Source organism: Orycteropus afer, unplaced genomic scaffold (assembly GCF_000298275.1).
Source record: "Orycteropus afer afer isolate SDZICR_OR568_19922 unplaced genomic scaffold, OryAfe1.0 scaffold00488, whole genome shotgun sequence".
Lineage (NCBI taxonomy): Eukaryota > Metazoa > Chordata > Mammalia > Tubulidentata > Orycteropodidae > Orycteropus > Orycteropus afer.
Window position 1 is genome coordinate 2052728 of NW_006922075.1, and position 7839 is coordinate 2060566.

A 7839-nucleotide genomic window follows, 5' to 3' on the forward strand; every position below is an offset into this window, starting at 1 on the left:
TCTCTGCTGACCTTAGCAAACAGAGCCTATTCTTAGGTTCCTGGAATCCAAATGAGAATGCTACCATTTTAAAATCCAAAATGGTTGCCATTTATAAACATTAAAAATGGCTGTGCCCCTGTTCACTTTAAATATCCAAAATGGCTGCCACGTGAAAGCAATAAAAATGGCTGCACCCTCCAGACAGTGGAAAGTCAAAAGCTCAGGCTGTCTGCCTCCTTGCTGTTTCCCTTCCTAGTCATAGGCCACCAGCGCAGTCATCCCTGCAGCCCTTGGTGACCAGGGCTGATCTTTAGGTCAATTCTCAGGTCCCAACAACCCTTGGAAGCATTCAGGCTGTTGGTCCTGTCAGAGTAGCTGACAGTCTGCAGCTCCAACCATCTCTGTACTCACTGTTTTTGTTCAAGTTTTTCCACTAGTTGGTGCCTAATCCACTTGTGTGTAGTTCCTTTCAAAGCTCAGAGCTCCAGGATTATCTTCTGTATCTCTGTCAATTGGTTTCTCTTTTCTTTGTTGACCCTCTACTTTACCACGCATGATATTCTTCTTCAGGGATTGGTCCCTTCTGATAACATGACCAAAGTACAAGAGGTGAACTCTCGCCATTCTTGCTTGTAAGGAATATTCTAGCTGCACTTTTTCCAAGGAATATTTGTTCATTTTTTTCCCCATAGAATCTTTCAGTATTGCAACTCTAGGCTTGAATTTTTTCTTCAGTTCTTTCAGCTTAGGAAATTCCATGCATGTTTTTCCTTTTTGATTTTCTAACTCCAGGTCTTTGCACATTTCATTATCAATACTGTGTCTTTTTCAGATGCCCTTTGAAATCTTCTGTTCAGCTTTTTTACATCATCATTTCTTCCATTTGTTTTAGCTACTCTCTTTTCAACAGCAAGTTTCAGAGTCTCTTCTGCCATCCAATTTGGTCTTTTCTTCTTTTCCTGTCTTTTTAATGTCTTTTTGCTTTCTTCATATATGATGTTCTTGATGTCATCCCACAACTCTTGTGGTGTTTGGTCATTGGCATTCAATGTGTCAAATCTATTCTTCAAATGGTGTCTAATTTCAAGTGGCACGTGCAAGCTTGTATTTTGGCTCCTGTGAACTTGCTTTAATTTTCTTCAGCTTCAACTTAAACTTGCATATAAGCAATTGATGCTCTGTTCCACAGTCATATTCCTGGCCTTATTCTTAGTCATATTGAGCATCTCCCTTGTCACTTTCCAAGAATGTAGTTGATTTGATTCCTGTGTATTCCATCTGGGAAAGTCAACGTGTGTAGTTGCCATTTGTGTTCTTAAAAAAAAAAAAAAAGTATTTGCAATGAATAAGTCATTTGTCATACACTCTCCAACATCATTTCTATCACCAAAGCCATGTTTTCCAACTACTGATGCTTCTTTGTTTCCAACTTTCACATTCTATTCACTAGTAATCAACACATCTTGAGTGCATGTTTGACTAATTTCAGATTGCATAAGTTGATAAACATCTTCAATTTCTTCATCTTTTGCTTTAGTGCTTGGTGTGTAAATTTGGAAAAAAGTCCTATTAACTCGTCTTCCTTGTGGACATATGGATATTATCTTATCAGTGATATCATTGTACTTCAGGATAGATCTTGAAATGTTCTTTTTTAACAATGAATGTGACACCATTCCTCTTTAATTTGTCTTTCCCAGCATAGTAGACCGTATGAATGTCTGATGCAAAATTGCCAATACCAGTCCATTTCAGCTTATTAATGCCCAGATATCAATCTTTGTGCCTTCCTTTTTTTTTTTTACAATTCCCAAGTTTTCTATATTCATTCTTCATACATTCCATGTTCTGACCACTAATGGACATTTTCAGTTGTTTCTTTTCATTTTAAGTCATGCTCAAATGATGAAAAACAAGGCTCCAGGGACTGACGGAAAATGAGTTGAGGTGTTGTAATAAATGGATTTAAGTCTGGAATTGTTCATTGATGCCTACAAATTTGGAAGACAGCTACCTGGTGAACTGACTGAAAGAGATCCACATATGTGTCCATTCCAATGAAAGATAATCCAACAGAATGTCAAAATTGCTAAATAATATCATTAATATCACATGCAAGCAAAATTTTGCTGAAGGTAATTGAAAAATGGTTGCTTTCACAACCATTTACATCAATAGAGAATTGCCAGAAATTCAAGGCAGACTCAGAAGAGGATATAGAGAGAGGGATATAATTGTTTATGACAGATTGGGGTGTGCACCAGTCACATGAATCTGCACCAAGAACTTGTTGGACTGCGATGCTCATGTAAGACTGTATTGAGATTCGTGCTGTAATCAGCACTCATACTTTTCCATTCTCCAGTGTGGCACTGATCTGCATGTTTATGGAGTCTGTCAAGTAGGTGTGCTCCAGCCCTGTTGGTTAGAAGTGCCATGCAGATGACACCTCTGCCAGAACATACCCTCTGGGGGGATTTGGAGACACAACCCTGACAACTGATTGGTCAAATAGAAAGTATCTTAAAGGAAAGTTAAGCAAGATGAAGTCAGTTCTTTGTTTCTTTTTGAGAATCTGGAGATTGTTGTGTAAAGCACTGTTCTGGTCAGCTTTGAGGAGTTTGACATGTCAGTCATATAGACTGTCTTTTGCTAGTTCAGCTGCATAGTTTCTGCCTTTGAAACCTGTGATTGCTATATATCCCTGAGCTCTCTCATTAGCTGGTCAGTGGCCTGCATTGAGCTGGACACTGAAATGGCTCAATTAAGTAATCTTGCTTCTGGTTCTTTCTAATTTTCTCTAATCTAGACAAGTTTTCTTTTCCAGTGCCCTCATCTTCAGACTTCTTGCCCTTAGCTCGCTCTTCTTTCATTTCATAGTGATCTAGGTTTTTTTGTATCCTCACACATTTTCTCATTTTCATCTTCTGAGGAGACGTTTTCCTGTGTGTACTGCTCTGCTGACAAGGGCTGATCCAGCAGCTCCACATTTGGATGCTGATGGAGGTTATAATGTTTACATAGGTTGGGGAAATTATTTTTCAGATATGTCAGTAGCAGAGTATTCCCTTTCCTTATGTCCACCAGCCTCTTCAAGACAGCACCAAGTTAGGGTCATCAAACTCCACCTACCAGAAGGGTGACATAGCAGGGTATGGCTTCCATGATGTTGTAGTTTATGCAGACTATATCCTCTTGCACTGGCCCCTGGGTGAGGGGAAGAGATGCAATCTAGGTTCTACTTCTGTCCTGGCCCCTCTGGCCCCTGCCAGCAGTAAGTTGTATCTCAGCTTGTCCATACAGGCACTGGCAATGCAGAAGTGCTTGTGGCCATGGTGGAATATGAATGCCAGAAGACTCAGGTCCTTCCTCAAGTAGGGCCCTGTCCTTGCACCCCTTCCTGGGCCTCCAGCATTGCTCCCTGGCCCCTTAGTTGCTGCCCTGATCCAGGCTGCTGCTGCCCTTGGGGCTGCTGCTACTGCGTCCTTTGCTCTGCTTCAGGCCTCCGCCGTCCTGTACTGCTGCCTCTGCTGCCACCACTTCAGTGGTCTTCACTTCCTGAAACCACCCCACCTTCACCAAGATGGCATCACCTGTGAAACTTTTTGATAATAATTTCTCCCCATTCTCATTTTGAAACTTATTTGTTTGTATTTCACCTCTTGAATCAATCTTTACTATGTTCATTTTTTCTGATATCTGACTATTTTATATTTTGCTAAGAAATATGGTAGAATTTTTAAGTTTAATCTTTTCAGTCATGGTATATTGTGCTCTTCACTAGCTTTGCTGCACTTTTCTTTTAAAAAAATTGTCAACAAGGTATTGTGTTTCAAAAAAGTCTTTTTAGGTTACAGATCTTTGTTTCTATTATGTGCATTACTCTTTCTATTTTCAGCTGCTGATTATTCTATTGAATACTCTGTTATATATCTGTTATTCTGTTATACATTTGCTCACCATTTTCATCGGTGTTCTAGATTAGTTAGTGTCAATAGCTGCTGCTTAATTTAGAAATTGTATATGTCTTGTTGGGCAATCCACGTCCATAAAGATTTATCATGTCAGAAACCCAATGGAGGTTGTTATGAGTCCTAATTGACTCTATGTTAGTGAGTTTGATTTTTTGATAGGTCTTGTTGGTCTTATTGGTCAGTGTCTGTGCACAGCTAATGGTTATTTGAAGGAGCTCTGGTGGTGTTAGTGGTTAAGGCATTTGGCTGCTACCCAAAAGGTCAGTGGTTCAAACCCACCAGCAGCTCTGTGGAAGAAAGATGAGATGGTCTGCTCCTGTAAAGATTTACAACCTTGGAAACCCAATAGGGGTTGCTATGAGTTGGAATCAACTAGATGGCAGTGAGTATAGTATGGTTTTGGTTTAAGTGATTATTTGAGGTCATTTTCACTGGGGACAAGACAAGGAGAGCCACGTGTCTAGATATCCTTATAATCCCTAGACCAGTGTGGATGTGTGAATGCTGTGCTCTGCCTATGAATGTCTAGGGTTAGTCTTTTAAGAAATGTTGCAGATAATAATACTGGAACGCTTCCTCATATGGTAAGATTTGCAACATGTGACTGCCCTTGCAAGGTGAGTGGGTAATTTTTTTCCTTTCCTGAATAGTTATGGGTGTATTCCAGAAGGGAAATACTAGGAGTTCGCATTTATGCGGGAAGGCAGAATGGTTTTAGGTGGGCTTTATAGGAGTAAGAGTAATTGCTTGGGCTTAAGTGGTCCCCCATATTATGGGGATGACTTTCTCTGGTTTCTTGAGAACTTGTTTGGCAAGGGGAGCTATAGATGAGGAATGATGAAAGGTGGCTTATGTTGACATTCAGATAGGAAAGAAAGATCAGAAATAAGGAGTAGAGGTGAGTGCCAGCCAATCTTACTTATTACGTGTGAATGGTTGTAGAAAGGGCAGTCTTAATGGGAGGCAGACTTTTCCTTGGCTTGGTACTTATGGAAAAAGACATTGTTATTATTCAAAATTTCACTCAGTTCAGGTCTTTTTTCCTGAACTCCTCCACTGTCAACTGGGAGTGGAAGAGAGTATATATTATGAAAGATAAATATCAGCTATGAACTCATCAGGTACAACATGAATAGAAGCTATGGATGAGGTGAATGAGAAGATTGACAATTAGGAAGTATGGAGTTTAAGAAATAAAAGTGACCATAGCAAGCAGCTTAGGCACCTTAAGGTGAGTTAAATATGTCAAGCAATTAATTTGGAGCTCTAATACATATGTTAGACTTAACATGTTCCAAACAGAACATTTTCCCCCAAAATTATATAGATTCTCTCCTTTTTCCTCAGTTAATGGCAATTATTTTACCTAGTTGTTCACTAATATAGGAATAATTTTTGATTTCTCAATCCCTTCACTTATCAGAAAATCCATTTGACTCTATCTTCAAAATATATCCCAAATCTGACCAATTCCCATAATTTCTACCATAGGAACCTCATGCAAGCATGATTATTTTACTCCTGGAGGACTTTAACATCCTCCTACTTGCTACTTGTTGCCCTCTCTTAGATCTCAAATAAATTCTCACAACAGCCTGAGTGATCTTTTTCTTTTTCTTTTTTTAAAATGCGTTTTATTGAAATACAATTTATGTACAGTGAAATATACAAAACTAAAGTGACATGGTTCAATGCATTTTTTTTTCTTTTCCCAGTGTTCCTTCCCCGCCCCTCCCACCCCTGGCAACCAACAAAGAAAGTTTCCCTCTATATCTAAACCTTTCCTTGACCCTCCACAACAATAATCTAATACTATATTTGTCCTGTGATTGACTTATTTCACTCAGCATAATGTCCTCCAAGTTCATCCATATTTTGTGGTGTTTTGCAGACTCTACATTACTCTTTAGTGCTGCATAGCATTTCATTATGTGTATGTATAGGGTTAAAAGCCAGGAACCCTGACAGAGAAGCAGTCAGCTGCATGGATCCAGGCGAGGAGAGGGAAATCAGGCACACCCAAAGCAGCAGTGCAGGAGAGCAGGAAAAAGGGGATTAAAAGCCAGGAACTCAGACAGAGGAGCAGTCAGCTGCAGGGAGCCAGGTGAGGAGAGGAACTCAGGCATGCCCAAAGCAGCAGGGTGGGAGAGTGGGAGAAAGGGGATTAAAAGGCCTAGGAATCTGGACAGAGGAGGAGTCAGCCACAGGGACCCAGGTAAGGGTGGTATGAGAGGTTTCCAATAGGGAGGCAAACTTGTCTGTCAGTTTGTCCTACTGTGGTGACATGTTGATGTGAGTTTTGAGGCTGAGCCACTGGTGTTTCTAACCCAGCGAGACGCACATGGTGCACAAGTATCAGCCTAGCTTACAGACAGAGACAGACGAGGAAGAAGGAGGAGGCCGTCCACTTTTCAAATAATTGGCCAGGGAAAACCTTATGAATAGCACAGAAACACTGTTTGATACATTACCACACAACTTTATGAATAATCTGGTTAGGTTAGAAGGCTCTCAAAATAGGACTGGGAAAGAGCTGCATCATCTGAGTAAACCCAGCCTTAAGCATATGGATAAAGTAAAGCTTTTGAGACCTCCATTTGCTGATGTGACACCACTCAAATTGAAGAGAAACAGCCACAGACATCCATTAATCATCAGAACATGGAATGTACAAAGTATGAATCTAGGAAAATTGGAAGTTGTCAAAAATGAAATGGAAAGCATAAAGATTGATATCCTCGGCATTAGTGAGCTGAAATGGACTGGTTTGGGTGATTTTGAATCAGACAACCATGTGATCTACTATGCTGGGAATGACAGCTTGAAGAGGAATGGCGTGGCATTCATCATCACAAAGGATGTTTCAAGATCTGTCCTGAAGTACAATGCTGTCAATGATAGGATAATGTCCATACACCTACAAGGATGACCTGTTAATATGACTATAATTCAAATTTATACACCAACCACCAAAGCCAAAGATGAGGAAATTGAAGAATTTTATCAACTTTTGCAGTCTGAAATTGACAGAACATGCAATCAGGATGTGTTAATTATCACTGGTGACTGGAATGCAAAAGTTGGAAACAAAGAAGAATCATTGGTAGTTGGAAAATTTGGCCTTGGTGACAGAAATAATGCTGGAACTCGCATGGCAGAATTTTGCAAGACCAACGACTTGCTCATTGCAAACACCTTTTTTCAACAACACAAATGGCGGCTCTACACGTGGACTTCACCAGATAGAACACACAGGAATCAAATTGACTACATCTGTGGGAAGAGGTGGTGGAAAAACTCAATATCTTCAGCCAAAACCAGGCCAGGAGCTGATTGTGGAAAAGACCATCAACTGCTCATATGCAAGTTCAACTTGAAGCTGAAGTCAATTAACATACATCCAAGAGAGCCAAAATATGATCTTGAATATATCCCTCCTGAATTTAGAGACTATCTAAAGAATAGATTTGATGCATTGGACACCAATGACTGAAAACCGGAAGGATTGTGGGAGGATATCAAGAACATTGTCCATGAAGAAAGCAAGAGATCACTAAAAAGACGAGAAAGGAAGAGAAGATCAAAATGGATGACAGAAGAGACTCTGAAACTTGCCCTTGAATGGAGAGAAGCTAAAGCCAATGGAAGAAATGACAAGATAAAAGAGCTTAACAGAAGATTGGAAAGAGCAGCTCGAGCAGACAAAACCAATTATTATAATGAAATGTGCAAAGATCTGGAGTTTGAAAACCAAAAGGGGAGAACACGCTCAGTATTTCTCAAGCTGAAAGAATTGAAGAAAAAAATTAAGCCTCGAGTTGCAATATTGAGAGATTCTATGGGCAAAATATTGAATGATGTAGAAAACATCAAGAGAAGATGG

The 7839-nt window shown here is 39.9% G+C and overlaps 1 pseudogene; it reads right to left on the minus strand.

The window, feature by feature from the left end:
* Positions 1-2286: 2286 nt before the first annotated feature.
* Positions 2287-3316, minus strand: LOC103209232 (annotated as a pseudogene).
* Between the last annotated feature and the right edge of the window lie 4523 nt (positions 3317-7839).